The sequence below is a fragment of the Anabrus simplex genome, chromosome 5 (genome assembly GCF_040414725.1).
Source record: "Anabrus simplex isolate iqAnaSimp1 chromosome 5, ASM4041472v1, whole genome shotgun sequence".
Lineage (NCBI taxonomy): Eukaryota > Metazoa > Arthropoda > Insecta > Orthoptera > Tettigoniidae > Anabrus > Anabrus simplex.
This window is the reverse complement of record NC_090269.1, coordinates 340921454-340939799: the sequence shown is the minus strand read 5'-3', so window position 1 is coordinate 340939799 and position 18346 is coordinate 340921454.

Sequence of the window (18346 nt, the reverse complement as noted above, 5' to 3'; positions counted from 1 at the left end):
ATGCTGATGTAGAAACTTAAGACCAATTCTACAACCTGCTGAGCACTACCATCACCAAAGTGCCACCAAGCGACAAGCTCTTACTACTTGGCAGTTTCAGCACCAGAGTTGATAATGATCATGAATTATGGGGCAATGTGATGGCAAAACATGGACTTGGCAACTGTAATGTCAATGGTCTACTGCTCATTTGTCTATGTGCTGAACATGAACTCTTTATTACTAATACTCAGTTCTGCCTGACTAATTGCTACAAGACCACTTGGATGCATCCTCGCTCAAAGCACTGGCTCATCCTTGACTACATCATCACCAGGTAAGGTAAGGGTTATTCTGCCCGAAGGCAGGTCCGAACTTCCGCAGAGGTGTTCCTGATCCGGAGTTTACGTGCGGTAGGGTGGCCAGTTCCTTTCCGCTCCTCCATTCCCTTACCCCCCACCAACAGCGCGTGGCAACCCATCCAACTCCTGACCACGCCCAATGTTGCTTAACTTCGGAGATCTCACAGGATCTGGTGTTTCAACACGGCTACGGCCGTTGGCATCATCACCAGGCGATGAGATAAAAAAAAATGTCCTTTTTACAAGGACCACAGCAAACATCGATGACTGCTAGGCAGATGATAAGCTCCTTTTTTGCTGGTTATCACCAGGCGATGAGATAAAAAAGACGTCCTTGTTACAAGGACCACAGCAAATATCGATAACTGCTAGGAAGATGATAAGCTCCTTTTTTGCTGGTTGAGAACTTCAATCTGTCGCAAACCAAAAACTGCAAATTGAATCCATTGCTACAGATTACAGAAATGCAATCTCAAACAAACTGGCTAGTCATTCAGTCAGCAGTGATTGTACAAATTAGGAATGGGCCGTGCTTCAGAAGGTCATCACTGAGTCAGTTGAGGAAACAATTGGTTTTGTGAGGGAAAAAAGACAAGACTGGTTTGATGAAAATAATGAAGAAATGAAGTGTCTGATTAATACCAAACAGGAAGCCCATTTATCCTTCCTTCAAGATCTGTCTTCCAATGTAAAGAAATCACATTTCTTGGAGCTTGAAGGAAAATGTGAGGCACAAATTAGGGAAATACAAGAAAAACAGGTGCAACAAAAAGCTGAAGAACTGCAAAGACTATCTGATGCCCATGACCTGAAAAACTATGCTGGCATAAAGGACATATAAGGTCCAATTCAATATTCATCGGGGACATTGAAGACTGCCGACAACTCCATCATTTTAACTGATAATGGGAGAGATTTTAGAGCGTTAGAAGGGACATTTCTCTGAGTTTCTAAATTGTGCCTCCAATGTCGCTGAGGGCTTTTTTCATAATGTCTGTCAGCAGCCCCAACAATCATGGATGGCAGTTCCATCCACATACCGAGACTTCACCAAAGCACTCAATCAACTGAAACCAAGAAAGGCTCCTTGGTCCTGATAACATCCCTCTGGAACTGATAGAACATGGACGTATACCCTTGAACTCTAGACTTTTCACACTCATCCTCTTGATTTGGGAAACTCGAGAAGTACCTGACGACTTGAAGAACGCTACCATCATCACTATCTTCAAGAAAGGCGATCGTAGCATATCTGGGAACCACCGTGGTATATCACTTTTGTCAACTGCAGGTAAGAGTCTCGCAAGAATTCTATTAAACCAGCTCCAATTTATCTCAGAGAGGATTTTGCCTGAGTCTCAATATGGTTTCTGAACCTCCAGAGGCACAACAGATATGATCTTCTGTGCTAGACAGCTCCAGGAAAAATGTAGAGAGCCGTAGCAGCTTCTGTATTTAGTTTTCTATGATCTGGAAAAAGCCTTTGATTCAGTACCAAGACCTGGTATGTGGAAAGTATTGAGACATTTTGGATGTCCTGAATGTTATGTGCTGTTGGTTCAAGCTCTTCATGATAGCATGTCTGGACAAGTTCTTCATGGTAACTCAATATCAGATTCGTTCCAAATCACTCATGGATTGAAACAAGGCTGTGTGCTTGCTCCTACACTCTTTGCACTGTTCATGGCTGCCATGCTGCATGAATCATCTGCAAACTACTTAGGCATGGAGATTAAGTTCTGTTTTGATGGAGGTCTATTCAATCTGGCAAGACTTCGCTCACAAAGTCATACTCTGGTATGCCAATGACACCGCATCTCCTACTCTAACACCTGCAGAACTACAACAGTCAGTCAACTGCTTTAAAACTGCATGAGATCACTTTGGTCTTGCCATTAATGTGTTAAAATGAATGTACTTGCACAACCTGCCCCAGGTTTGACTCTTCCTGAGTTCAGTATCTCCATCTTAGACACAACACTGGAGCAGGTTGATCACTTTTCATATCTTGGTAGCATCTTGTCTAAACGGCGTCCCTGCAAACAAGATGCTGACAAAAAATCAGGGCTGCTCATGCAGCATTCAGACAGTTGATGCACAGAGTCTTCATGAAAAATGGCCTAAAACTGCATACCAAACTCATGGTCTACCAAGCTGTTGTCATTTCCACGCTACTGTATGGCTGTGAAACTTGGACACTCTACCGCTGTGATATCAAAAAACTTGAGTTCTTCCACCAACAAAAAATTAGATACATCTTGAATATTAAGTGGGAGGACTATGTGACCAACATGGTAGTTCTTGACAAAGCGCAGCTAAATAGCATTGAGGCAACAATCATCAATCATCAACTGAGATGGTTAGGCCACATTCACCGCATGAGTGATACCAGGCTTCCCTGCCAAATTCTTTATGGTGAACTTTGCTCTGGCAGTAGACCTCATGGAGCCCCTCTTAAGTGTTTTAAGGACCAGCTGAAACACATTGTGAATACAACTGGTATAAATATACAGATATGGAACGAACTACCTAGTCTGGGAAAACATGTGTTAGATTCTGGACCCAATAACATTTCAATCCAGAATGTGGGTCCAGAATTAAATACCGGTAATGACTTGGAGGGTGGGAATAGGCAGTTCAAAATATTTCATCAGAACATTCAATGTCTTAAAAATAGAATTTTAGAATTACAAATAATTTTAAATTCAATACAGGATGTTATGTTTATCTGTTTGGATGAACAGTGGTGTAATAATGATGAACTTGAACTCATCAATATTGAAGGTTATTATCTGGCAAGAAATTACAGTCAGGTTAATAAAGAGCATGGGGGAGTTTGTATTTTTGCTAAGTCTGGAATTGAATGTAAAGAAAGGAAGGATCTTGAAGTGCATAATTCTGAATTATAATTTGAACTGACTTCAGTGGAATTTAAGCTTACCTATGGTAAAAGGGTAATTCTGTTAACCGTGTACCGTTCACCGGATGCTGATGTGGAGATTTTCTTAGGAAAATTAGATCAAATCCTTCATAACATTTTCGATAGGAATAGCAGCGCAGAAGTAATACTTTGTGGTGATTTTAACATAGATTTTGCTGTAGAAAACCTTCCATCAACATCACAACTACTGCATGTTCTTAAAAGCTGTAATCTAGAACACTTAATTATTACACCCACCTGGGTAACTGCCACCTCAGTTACAACGATAGACAACATTTGTATTAATTTCCATTGTTCTAAAATGCAAGCGTCCGGCTCCATGGCTAAATGATTAGCGTGCTGGTCTTTGGTCACAGGAGTCCCGGGTTGATTCCCAGCAGTGTAGGGAATTTTAACCATCATTGGTTAATTTCGCTGGCATGGGGTCTGGGTGTATGTGTCGTCTTCATCATTTCATCCTCATCACGACGCACAGGTCGCCTACGGGTTTCAAATCAAAAGACCTGCACCTGGTGAGCCAAACATGCCCTCGGACACTCCCGGCACTAAAAGCAATACGCCTTTTCATTTTTTTTTTTTTTTATCAGATCATCATGCTCAAATTTTTCAACTAGAAAATGAGAATGCTAACATACATTCAACCAAAATGAAGCAAGCACAATTAACTTGTTTTTTCTCTGCAGCTGCATTGAAAGTCTTAAACTTCAGACCTGGGCTCCAATAACATTTGGTCATAGCATTGACCAAAAGTATAGAACCTTTTTAAGAAATTTTTAACACAATTTGAATTACATTAAAAAAACTTGCAGTAATTGATGATGGGCTATCCCTCGTAAACGAGTATGATTGTCTTCTTGAAGAACTTAGTTTTTGTGAAATCTTAAGTGACTGTAGAGATAGGAAATTGAATCTAGCAAAGAAGTCAGCTAAGGATAACATGATGGAAAGCATAATTGGTTGTCATACAAATTTTAGTGAAAAGTGGAAGCGCATGTGTAGTTACTTTAAGGCAGAAACAGGTTCAAAGAAGGACATTCCAGGAATCATTAATGAACAAGGGGAGTGTGTATGCGAGGATCTTCAAAAGGCAGAAGTATTCAGTCAGTAGTATGTAAAGATTGTTGGTTACAAGGATAATGTCCAGATAGGGGATGTGAGTATTACTAAAGAAGTATTAAAATGTACCTATGATAATAATAACATTTACAGTAGGATACAAAAGTTGAAAACTAGAAAAGCAGCTGGAATTGATAAGATTTCTGGGTTATACTAAAGGCAATGGGTTGGGATATAGTACCATATCTGAAATATTTGATTTTTGTTTGGTTGAAGGAGCTATACCAAATGAATGGAGAGTTGCTATCGTAGCCCCTGTGTATAAAGGCAAGGGTGATAGACATAAAGCTGAAAATTACAGGCTGCCGGGCTGAGTGGCTCAGACGGTTAAGGCGCTGGCCTTCTAACCCCAACTTGGCAGGTTCGATCCTGGCTCAGTCCGGTGGTATTTGAAGGTGCTCAAATACGACAGCCCCGTGTCGGTAGATTTACTGGCACGTTAAAGAACTCCTGTGGAACTAAATTCCGGCACCTCGGCGTCTCCGAAGACCTTAAAAAGTAGTTAGTGGGACGTAAAGCAAATAACATTATTATTATTAAAATTACAGGCCAGTCAGTTTGACATGCATTGTATGTAAGCTTTGGGAAAGCATTCTTTCTGATTGTATTAGATATGTTTGCAAAATTAATAAGTTTGACAGAAGGCAGTTTGGGTTTGGAAAAGGTTATTCGACTGAAGCTCAGCTTGTAGGATTTCAGCAAGATATAGCAGATATCCTGGATTCAGGAGGCCAAATGGACTGTATTGCAATTTATCTATCTAAGGCATTTGATAGGGTAGATCATGGAAGACTACTGGCAAAAATGACTGCAATTGGACTAGAAAAAAGAGTGACTGAATGAGTGGCTATATTTCTAAAAAATAGAACTCAGAGAATTAGAGTAGGCGAAGCTTTATCTGACCCTGTAATAATTAAGAGGGGAATTCCTCAAGGCAGTATTATTGGACCTTTATGTTTTCTTATATATATCAATGATATGTGTAAAGAAGTGGAATCAGAGATAAGGCTGTTTGCAGATGATGTTATTCTGTACTGAGTAGTAAATAAGTTACAAGATTGTGAGTGGCTGCAGGGTGACCTCGATAGTGTTGTGAGATGGACGGTGGGCAATGGTATGATGATAAACGGGAGTAAAAGTCAGGTTGTGAGTTTCACAAATAGGCAAAGTCCTCTCAGTTTTAATTACTGTATTGATGGGGTGAAAGTTCCTTTTGGGGATCATTGTAATTACCTAGGTATTAATATAAGAAAAGACCTTCATTGGGGTATTCACATAAATATGATTGTTAATAAAGGGTACAGATCTCTGCATATGGTTATGAGAGTATTTAGGGGTTGTAGTAAGGATGTAAAGGAGAGGGCATATAAGTCTCTGGTAAGACCCCAACTAGAGTATGGTTCCAGTGTATGGGACCCTCACCAGGATTACCTGATTCAAGAACTGGAAAAAATCCAAAGAAAAGCAGATTGATTTGTTCTGGGTGATTTCCGACAAAAGAGTAGCGTTACAAAAATGTTGCAAAGTTTGGGCTGGAAAGATTTGGGAGAAAGGAGACGAGCTGCTCAGTTAAGTGGTATGTTCCGAGCTGTCAGTGGAGAGATGGTGTGGGAAGACATCATTAGACGAATAGCCGGTAAGTTTGAGTGGTGTCTTTAAAAGCAGGAAAGATCACAATATGAAGATAAAGTTGGAATTCAAGAGGACAAATTGGGGCAAATATTTGTTTATAGGAAAGGGAGTTAGGGATTGGAATAACTTACCAAGGGAAATGTTCAATAATTTTCCAATTTCTTTGCGATCATTTAAGAAAAGTCTAGGAAAACAACAGATAGGGAATCTGCCACCTGGGCGACTGCCCTAAATGCAGAACAGTAGTAATTGATTGATCCTAGAACTGCAGGTTTTTCCACATTTTTGACACACATTTGTTCTGTTAGGTACTGGCTGTGTAGTTTGGTATTTTTTTTCATGAGCTTACGTTGTTTTCTTGCATTGCGCTTGTCAATTCCTGTTCTCTGCCTTTCTTGCTAGAAGCGCTGAGTTCCTTCCCAGACATTGCAATGCCAGACTGTGCGGTTACGTGCCGTAGCTTTCCAGTTGTTAGTTTTCATTTGAGACTTTTCCATGTTGGTTTTTAGCGCATCTTTGTAACGCTTTTGTGGTCTCCCAAGTTTTCTATGACCATCCTTTAGCTGGGAGTACATAATTTGTTCTGGGAGACGGAATTCAGGCATGCAAATAATGTGGCCTGTCCAGCAAAGTTGGTGCTTGATAATCATGGCCTCATTGCTAGTGGAGTTAGCTTCTTCCAGAACACTGATGTTAGTGCGTTGATCTTGCCATTTCACCCTCAGAATCCTTCTCAGGCAATGTTGATGGTATTTTCCAGGCGTCGTATGTGCCTCCTGTAGGTAGTCCACGTTTCGCATCCATATGTAAGAGATGGTATAACGGTAGCTTTGTACACATAAAGCTTGGTCTGAGTGCTGATATTATGATTATCAATGACCCTTACCTGAAGACGACCAAAAGCCATACTAGCACATTTGAGGCAGTGTTGAATCTCATCATCAAGATTTGCATTTGCTGAGATGGCTGCCAAGGTATGGGAAATGTTCTATCTTCTTCAGAACTTTGCCTTGGACTGTGATTGTAGGACATACGGAGGTGGAGTTGGGTGCAGGCTAGTAAAGGATCTGCATCTTTTGGATTTTAAGGCTTAGGCCAATACTTACATAAGCTTCATCAAATGCATTTAAGATTGCTTGTAAATCTTGTTCAGAGTTTGCAAGAACAACATTGTCATCAGCACACTGAAGTACAATGATGGATGTAGTGGAATTTTTGGTCTTGGCTCTTAGTCTACTGAGATTGCATAAACCTCCATCAGTCCTGTATTCAATTTCTATGCCTTTTGGTAGTTTCCCATCAACAAGATGAAGTATAGTCCCAACAAATATTGAGAACAGAGTGGGAGCTAACACACAACCTTGCTTCACACCTGCTGTGATTTCAAATATTCTCCAGGGTTATTGTTGACAAGAACCACGCCCTTCATATTATCATATTACCAGAGAAACAAGGAATTGCCATTTGGTCTTTGTTTCAATGACGGTGAAATCCTGACATTCACCTCCCCACGGTAGAGAGGGGCAATGACTGCATATAAAAATAACATTTTGTATGCAGGCAACTAACAAATGAAGGGACCAATTATCTCCCGGTATAAGGAGATCCCCTATACCAAGTGCCAACAGTCTCTTTGAGAGTGGATGAGCGGGTATGGGTAAGGACACTCTATTGTCCTGGGGACAAGAAATTGTTCCCAAAGGTGGAGGAATTAGTTTGGTCAATGGCATTAGGATGCAGAAGGCAACAGGAAACCACTGCATTAAAGATCCTGAGAGATATTCCAACAAATTCACATGGCATGGCTGCAACGTCAAGATCAGAACTGGCCGTATGGATCATTTACCTCTGTTTGGAGACGACGTCTTCAGAAGAATCTAAGAATATATACTATCTGCGCACTTTTTAGTGATAGATTTACACCCTAGTGCTGAAGTGGTCGACTTCGGTTATCTTCGAGATTCGTATTGGCAACCTTTGAAACACAAACTAAGAATCGCTTATCATCGCTGTGCGACATCTGGCGTACACTTTAAGTACTCGTACTGTTGTTGTTTACACAGCAAAGCCAAACTATAGAATTCATGCTAGGAACACGTTTCGCAACGGGAAATGTTATATAGTATTATATATTGTGTGTGTGACACAGTTGTTTGCTTAAAATAATAAAGGTTTATAAAATTCATATCGATCGATCATATTATCGATTCAATTCAGATTTCATTTCCATTCAGTTGGCAGTATTAACGGAACCCTTCTTACTTCTCCAACGAGTACAAAAATCTATCACTAAAAAGTGTGCATACTATATGTATTTCTGAGGACAGCCTATTCTTGCTAGGATCTTCCACAGGGCATCTCTTTTAACTGAATCAAAGGCTTTGACAAGATCTATGAATCCCATGTACAGAGGTAGATGTTGTTCTTTGCATTTCTCCTGCATTTGTCTAGCACAGAAAATCATATCTGTTGTGCTGCGATTGGGTAGAAAACCACACTGAGTTTCAGGTAAGCAGTCTTCAGTGAGAAGCATCAGGCAGTTGGATAGAATTTGAGCGAGTATTTTCCCAGCAATAGACAGAAGGGTAATTCCATGGTAGTTAGAACAGTCAGTTCTATCTCCTTTTTTTGAAGATCGTAACTATCAGAGCATCTCTGAGATCACGAGGTATTGTTTCAGTGTTCCATATTTTGACTATGAGCATTAGTGTATGTTCAGCAAGAATTCCTCCACCTTCCTTGAAAAATTCAGCAGGAATTCCATCTGATCCGTCAGCTTTATTATTTTTGAGCTGTTTAATAGCATTTTCAACTTCTTGTAAAGAAGGAACTTCGCCAAGGTGAGATTTTGTAGGTTTTAGTGGAATTTTCAAGATTTCTACTATGTTTATCTCTGGATCCTTGTTCAGCAGTTCATGGAAATGTTCTTTCCATCATGCATTAATGGATTTGCTGTCTTTTAGAAGAGTAGAGCCATCCCTAGATTTAAGAGGGTTTAATCCTTGAGCTGTTGGGCCATATACGGTTTTTATCATGCTGAAAAAAGCTCTAGTGTTGTTAGTTTCTGCTAGATGTTGCATTTCTTGAGACTTCATCATCCACTAACTGTTTTTCAGAACACAGGTTTTCCTCTGAACATCTGCTTTCGCTTCTTGATATTCTCATTTCTTAGAGAGTGAACTAGGATTGATCTGCCAAGCTTGGTGTGCTGCTCTCTTTTTGTGTATTGGAGTCTGAATTTCTTGGTCATTTTCATCAAAACAGTCTTGGTGTTTGATCCTAAGGTGTCCTACCAATTCTTCACCAGCTGATAGTATTGCAGTCTTCAGTGCTACCCAGTGTTCTTCAGTGCTTTCAGGATATTCATCTGGCACTTGTCACCTAGGAGTTGTTGAAATTTTGCTTTAGTGCTATGATCCTTGAGACAGTCTGTGTTCATTTTAGGTCTCGTAAGTTTTCTCTGTTTCCTTCACTGCAGGTTCATCGTAGACTGTATAAGTTGGTGGTCCGTCCAACAGTCGTCAGCACTTGTTAGAGCCTTTGTGATTAACACATTACGTTGGTCTCGGGCGTGTACGATTATGTAATCAATTAGATGCCAGTGTTTTGACTGTGGATGTTGCCATGATGTTTTAAATTTATCCTTTTGTCTGAAGAGGGTATTAGTGATAACTAGATAACTGAGCACTTTGTGAGCAGAAGGGTTCCATTAGAGTTGCACTTTCCTACTCCCTCTTTTCCAATTTCTTTGGGCCATAGCGTTAAGTCTCTACCAACTCGCGCATTGAAGTCACCCAAGAGAATGATTTTGTCAGCTTGGGGTATTCTTGTTAGAAGTATGTCAAGTTGGCAATAGAATGCTTATTTTCATCTTCTTCACAAGTGAGGGTCGAGGTATAGGCACTAATTACTGTAACTCATTGATTGTTGGTGAGTTTGAGGCGTAAGCTCATGAGTCTTTCATTTAAGCCAGAAGGAAGTCCATCAAGTTGAGGGACAAGTTCATTTGCAATGGCAAAACCAACACCATGAATGCAGGGCTCATGAATGCTTTTACCTTTCCAGAAGGAAGTGTCTCCGCCTCTTTGTTCTTTAATTTGTTCTTCATCGGGCCTTCTAATTTCACTCAGTGCTGCAATGTTGATATTAAATCTTTTTAGTTCACGAGCCACGATAGCTGTTTTCCTTTCTGGCCGATTAGCTGTATCATTATCCATTAGAGTACGGATGTTCCAGGTTGCAAAATTCATCTTTATTTTCTTTTGACCGCTTATGGTGTACCCTCTGGGAGCGGTTCCCCAGTCGGGTTGTGTTGAGGCTGACTATGTTTAGGGCACCTTTTATAGCCCCCTCCCCATTCAGGGTGAGCAGAGTGTTTCGTGAATAGGCCTGCTCAGTCACGAATGCAGCACACGAGTTGCTTTACAGCCTCTCCTCAAGCAAAACGGCGATCACACATTCGTCGCCTATGTGCCGGTTTGTCAGTAGGAGCTCCCAGACTACACAATCCTGCTTCCGTCACAACTCCCCAATCGTCGCAGGACTTGTAGTGTATGTGCTGAGTTCTTCAGAAGATGCCTGTGCGTGACATCTTTTAGTGTGGGAATACTGCTGCACATCAACAATCACACATTTCTTGACAGACTCGGAACCTGTCCCCCGAGGCATAAGAGTTACGATGACTGGAGGCTCCAAGACTGCTGCAGCCTTCGTCCATCTTCCTAGCCGCCAGGGAAGCTTTAGTTGTCCCTACGCCTGGTCCGCCGTTGAGGACTTACTATGCCGTTGACTCTATATGGTTCTTCCGCCTTAAGAGGTGGTTTCCCACGTCAAGGGCAAGAGAGTGCCCAGTCCCTGCCAGCTCATCCGCCTTCATAGGGAGCCGTTGGCATAGCAGAGGGGGACTCCTTATCCTGGGAGTCGCTCGGTTGCCAGAGCCTCGTCAGTCGAAAGCAGGGTGCACCACGTGCAGGTGAGGTTGACATTTGAGTAGGACAACCTACCCCTTACACCCCTTGCAGTAATTAATGAAGCTTCAAAAAAGCCATGGATCATGAAGGGTATACAGATTTCAAGTCAAAAATGTAAATTACTAAGTAGATTAGCGCAGCAGAGTTGTGAGCGGGTTTTTTGTAAGTATTTGAAAACTACAAATCTGTCTATAAACATTAAAATAAGAATAATAGTTAACACCACCTTTCCAATACTTAACTTTCCTTATATTTAGGAAATAAACATTACAACAGGCGTTGTAAGATGGGACATGTTTCGCTTAACTGTCGTAAGCATCATCAGCCGAAAATAAATCTTAGCCTAAAGTTAGGTCAGGGCCTCGAACATAGTGTCCTTAAAATATATGGTACCCTAAGCAACAAATATATTTAGAAAATCAAATAAGCTTAAAACTAGTGTGAAACAAACATAAAATATTACAACATGGCTAAAAGAAAAACACACATTCGTGTTGAAACAGAGGATAAAACAGAACATACAATACAGAGCTGGTAGTGAAATAATTAAAATCATTAGGGTATCATTGCTACCAGTCAGTCAATCAGAATGTTAAAACATAAAACAAGAGAGAAAATATATAAGTGTTCATCATGGCTAAGTGAGAAAAAAACAAAAAAACAAACACGTAATCGTGTTGCCAGAGGTTAAAAACAAGGTACAACACAGAGCTGGTAGTGTAATAATCAAACTCATAGCTGCCAGTCAGTTATTAAGAATGTTCATCTGACAAGAAATGATGATTATATTCTTTTGAATGAAGAAATAATTAAATCACACTCTAGATAGGGGCTTCATTCATTCATTTCATTCCTGACCCAGTCAAATGACTGTAAACAGGCTGTGGATTTTCTTTTTTTTCATTCATTTCCATAAAGTATAAAGATTGGAAGTGTCACTAAGTGGTCAACTTCTTGGGAGTTACTAGATCTGCCATGTGATTTCACCACTGGGGATTTTATTAGCAAAGAATAAACTGCAGATTATTGACATGCCATCTACACAGGAGACCATGAAGATATGTGGATATCAAAGAGGACAAGGAAATTTCTCTTAAATGCGATGGAGCTTGTGAATGAAAATATCATAAATACTGTACTGGACTAACTCAAGGAGAATTTGATATTCTCAAGAGAACATGAACAGGAAACTTTACTGGCTCTGTGATTATTGCAAAGACTCTTTTACTGTGAAATCAAAGGAGGAGATAACTGATACTAAGGCAATAATAGTGGAGAGCCAACTCCAAAATGTACAAGGAGAGAGAAAAGAAGTGAACCCCTTACCAATCATGATTCTTGGGCAAAGGTAACGCATATTGGAAGGACACAGATACAGGAATCAAAGAATCCTGTGATACTTGGAACAAAAACAGAAAAGGTTTCGCCTGGGGAGGATGAACTCCAAGGCGGAATGAAAAGATTCTGGCTCTACATGGGAAGCTCAATTCAAGCACTACTATGGAATCTGTGAAAAAATTTCTCCAGAGGAATGGAATCCAAGGTCAAATGTTTTAACTTATATGTTAACATTCTGCATTGTATTGAATAGTGATAAAATAATAATAATTTTCTTATATATATATTATAAGTGGTATGTTCCAAGCTGTCAGTGGAGAGATGCGTGGAATGACATCAGTAGACAAATAAGTTTGAGTGGTGTCTTTAAAAGTAGGAAAGATCACAATATGAAGATAAAGCTAGAATTCAAAAGGACAAATTGGAGCAAATATTCATTTATAGGAAGGGGAGTTAGGGATTGGAATAACTTACCAAGGGAGATGTTCAATAAATTTCCAATTTCTTTGCAATCATTTAAGAAAAGGCTCGGAAAACAACAAATAGGGAATCTGCCACATGGGCAACTGCCCTAAATGCAGATCAGTAGTGAATGATTGATCGACTTCTAATGAGTAACGGTGTGCACCTAACAATGTTACAACTCACTTGTTTCTCACATTGTAGCCAACATTATTACCCACGACAAAGAATCAGTAGGACATTGGTGTTGTAAGCTCACACATCCCTATTAAATTAGTGCCTACAAATGTGTGCAGTGGGCACCAATAGGCTTATTAGACATGTTTGCAAAATTACTAAATGGTTTGACAGAAGCCAGTTCGGGTTTAGGAAAGATTATTCCAGTGAAGCTCAACTTGCACCATTCCAGCAAGATATGGCAGATATTTTAGATTCAGGAGGTCAAATGGACTGTAACGCTATTGACCTATCCAAGGCTTTTGATAGGTTAGATCATGGGATATTACTGACAAAAATGAGGGCTATTGGACTAGACAAAAGAGTGGTTGAATGGGTGGCTACCTTTCTAGAAAATAGCACTCAGAGAATTCTGCATGGTAAAATAATAAATATTTTATTATATACATTAAATTATACCTTCAGTATGGACCTATGTTAACATATGAGTTAAAACATTGTTCAAATATAATGAGACATGTTTCGCCTGATAAAGAAAGCATAGAGGACTTAAATGAGAAAGTAGAAAATATAATGAACTTTCTAACCAACAAACTAAGTGCTTTAACAGGGGAGAAAATAGTAAATAGCTCATAATAAAACTTCAGTAGCAGTTATGCTGCCTCCAAGAATATGAGTTACATATCTTATTAGTAATATATATTTGCGCGTATCTCTATTCATTTCAAGTAATTATAAGTCTTAGAAATCATGGTTATCAATGAACCAATTACTTCTATATTCTCTCTCTCAAATGTGGAGCTATATTCAGTTGCACACAATTGTGTGCCATAGGCATGGCCAGGGGGGGAAGTTTAATTTCGCTGAAATACAATTTTTTTTCTTTTTTAGTTCTAAATCGCTTACTGCAGTGGAAATCATGACACTTAGCGAAGAAGATGAAAGCCTGATAGACGGTGATCTCTTCATCCTGTTAAGTGATGAGGATAGTGATGATGACGACCCGGGAGGAGATATCAATCATTTATCTGGCAATCAGCTGCTTGCTAAAGAGCAGAGCTCATTGGGAGAAGAATGACAGCTGGGGGTTTAGTGGTCAAATGTGCTGCCGGAGTGTTAGATCTAGATGCTGCTGAAATTAATTCTCCATGTACGGCTGATATTTCACTTGTTACACCACTGCAAGCTAAGAAGCAGTGTTGTGCAGATTACAGCTCAACTCCACATCGTAGAACCAGCGCTGGAAGTTTCAAGGAGCCAATTGACAAGAGCACATTCACGTTAGTTGCACCTCCTTTTCACAGGTCAAACTTCTCAGCATGCTGTCCAAGGCTTCTTTAAATCTTCCCGATTGGACTGAGAAATTTTAAATCACCTGTATTACTCCCAAAGAGAAGAACGGAAGGACAAACAACTACCATATTTAAATGATACCGTCTTATACTAAACAATTTTATAGATGTCTCAGTGTAAATTTTAACAAGTGTAACAATCCTTTCCAAGACAACGTGTTTTATTTTATGAGATATACAAACGCATAGTTCCACAAGCTCCATTACACGAACAATGTGTTATCGACTAAGTTTATGTTCTTACTGGGATGACATTTGAATAAAAATTGGTTTTAATAAATTGACAGACAAGCACTAAAAGATTTTAAATGCAACTGTAAAATGACATGTGATGATTTGAGCATTTGTATGTAAACAGATCAGCAAGATCAGGTTATTATGTATTTACTATGAGTATATCACTTCAATTTTAACATATAGTAACAAGAAACTTTCAAAGACTTTCACACATTCAGAGTGTAAAAAAAAATAGATTAGAAAAGGTTGATGGTACAGCTAAAGGATATTAAAATTTTAATCACTGTATTTATTTGGTGAAAAATAGTGTATGTTGTGTATCCTTACATGTCACCACGACAATTGTAATTAATATGTAAACTTGCTCAATTTATGTGATTTAGGCTGATGATGACTTTTGTATATGTTGAAATGGGTACCGCCAGCCCCGTGGTGTAGGGGTAGCGCACCTGCCTCTCACCCAGAGGCCCCGGGTTCGATTCTCGGCCAGGTCAGGGATTTGAGGTCCACTCATCCTACGTGATTAGAATTGAGAAGGTATCTGACGGTGAGATAGCGGCTCCGGTCTAGAAAGCCAAGTACAACGACCGAGAGGATTTGTCGTGCTGACCACACGACACCTCGTAATCTGCAGGCCTTCGGGCTGAGCAGTGGTCGCTTGGCAGGCCAAGGCCCTTCAAGGGCTGTAGTGCCATGGGGTTTGGTTTTAAAATGGGTACCACTATTGAATAAATGTAGATAACATCTTATACAATTTGTAATTTGTATTGAAAAGGTTGAACTTTACTAAAACTTACAGTATCTCTGCAGTTCAGTGACAACAATGTTGTCATGCTTGCATCAACATGCTGTTGAGTTCAGCCTGTAGGAAAGGTGAAGCGCTGGAGCAGTTCCGAGAAAAATATTATTCAAGTTGATCAACCATACTGTGTAGGTCAGTACACCGTATATATGGGTGGCGTTGACAGAATGAGCCAGAACACAGCACGTGTTGGAGACATCACCAACAATAAAATGTTGCGCTCAGTGTAGAAGGAATGCACAAAAATTTTGCACAGTTTGTAAAGTGGCTTGTCATATTCATTCTTTCTCTATTTTCAACTCTTAGAACACATTCCCATAGCAGCGGGTACCATACTGTCATATGTTAAAATTTTATGAACATGTACTTTTGTTATGTACCTTTTTGTATAATTTTATATTTGATAAAAAAATTTCTGTGTCTTGCAGTCGTGCACGTAGATATATTTCAAGAAGTTTCAGACCAAGATATGCTTGTGATCTTTAAATAGTTTGCTAATTATATGACCATGCAAACTGAATAAACCATGGTGTAGGGGTAGCGTGTCTGCCACTTACCCAGAGGCCCCGAGTTCGATTCCCGGCCAGGTCAGGGATTTGAGATCCACTCAGCTTACGTGATTAGAATGGAGGAGCTATCTGACAGTGAGATAGCGGCCCCGGTCTCAAAAGCCAAGAATAACAGCCGAGAGGATCCTCGTGCTGACCACACGACACCTCATAATCTGCAGGCCTTCGGGCTGAGCAGCGGTCACTTGGTGGGCCTAGGCCCTTCAAGGGCTGTAGTGCCAAGGGGCGGGGTGGGGGGGAGGAAGGGTAAATTTTATAAAAAAATTTAAACAGTACGTATCTTTCAAATTATTATGAATCTATTCTTTAATATTCCCCCTCCCATTCATGTCCACTGCACACAAATGTAGGCATGTGAAATTCACAAATGAAAAAACTCATGGAGCAGAAACTTTGTTTCCTTATATAATTAGAGTAACTAACCCATTGAAATGAAAATCACAGAAAAATTCACACAAAATGAGTGCTTGGGTACTAATGGGATAATCAATTTTTACAATTTGATTTATGTTGCACCGACACATATAGGTCTTATGGCAAGGATGGGATAGGAAAGGCCTAGGAGTGCGAAGGAAGTGGTCGTGGCTTTAATTAAGGTACAGCCCCAGCATTTACATGGTATAAAAATGGGAAACCATGGGAAACCATCTTCAGGGCTGCCGACAGTGGTGTTTGAACCCAATATATCCCGGATGCGAACTCACAGCTGCACGCTCTTAACCACACGGCCAACTCACCCGGTCTAATATAACCAAAAAGAATGCTTTCCCAGAGCTTACAAACAACATATTTTAAGCTGACTGGCCTGTAATTATCCACTTTGTGTTTGTCAACCTTTCCATTGTAGACTGGAGCTACTAATTGCAACTGTCTATTCATTTAGTACCCGTATCACTCTTTCATGCAAACAGTAATCAAATAAGTATTTCAGATATGATGCTATATTCAAACCCATGACCTTTATCCCCATGAAGCTTATCAATCCCAAATGCCTTTCTAACTTTCAACCACCGAGCGAGTGGGCTCTGTGATTAGGAGTGCACAGCTGTGAGTTTACATTCAGGAGATAGTGGGTTGGCTGCCCTGAAGATGGTTTCCTGTAGTTTACCATTTTTACACCAGGCAAATTCTGGGGCTGTACCTTAATTAAAGCCATGACCACTTCATTTCAACTCCTACCACTTTCTTATCCCGTTGTTGCCATAAGACCTATCTATGTCGGTGTGACATAAAGCCAATCGTAAAAAAAAAAAAAAAAATTAGACTTTTGTATCTTTTTGTAAATATCTTTATTATCATAGGTAAATTTCAGTAATTCTCCAGTATTAGTTGCCACCTCTATCTAGACATTATAAACTACCTTTACATATCGTACTAACTGCTGACTGAATATTTCTGGCTTTTGTAAGTCCTCACATATGCTGTACACTCGTGTTGTTCATTAATAGTCCCTGGAATGTCCTTCCTGGAACCTGCTCCCTAAAATCCGTATGTCTGCAATTATGTTTGCCATCATGTTATTTTTTTTTTTTAATTTTAGTTTTTACAATTTGCTTTATGTCGCACCAACACAGATACCGGTAGTTCTTATGGCGACGATGGGATAGGAAGGAGCTAGGAGTGGGAAAGAAGCGGTCGCGGCCTTATTAAGGTGCAGCCGCAGCGTTTGCCTGGTGTGAAAATGGAAAAACGCGGAAAACCATCTTCAGGGCGTCGACAGCTGGGTTCGAAGCCACCATCTTCCGAATGCAACGTCATGTTATTCTTAGCTGACTTTTGTCATAGTATTTTGTTCAAGGTTTTTCAGTTCTATTATTTGTATTCTCAGTAAGTACTGGAAATATTTAATGGCAGTGAATTCTGATTTCCTTTATAATTAGGGCCTACTGTAGCCTACAGGCATTTTTAAAAATTTTCCTTCTTTAGGCAATAAGCATGTAATTATGTCTTGTAATTTTAATGCCCTATTAAAGAAGACATTATGCACATTTGAGTGCTTTCCTAATTGAAAATACTGTGTAACGTTCATTATTCATGCGGCCTGTGTATTTGCTTCATCAGTACGTGCACTTGTTATGTCGTTATACCTTAAGTATGGCAAGCGCGCATTCAAATGGATTAAAATATGGCGGTCTTCTCTGTACATTTACATTTTGGAAACCTGTCGTTTTTGTTTTATTATGAAGTACAAAACGCAAACATGGCGACAGAATAAGATTTTGACATGTTATCCAGCTTCCGAAACGCGGTTTACAGGACTGCACTTCTGTGGTTGTGTGTGATATATTGACGACTGCGGTTACGTGAATACTTGAAGGGAAGACTTCTGTCTAGAATTGTGTCTATGAGGACGGAAAAATAGAAAGATTTCCATTTAACTTCGTATATTCTGGTACATTTTAAAAAATT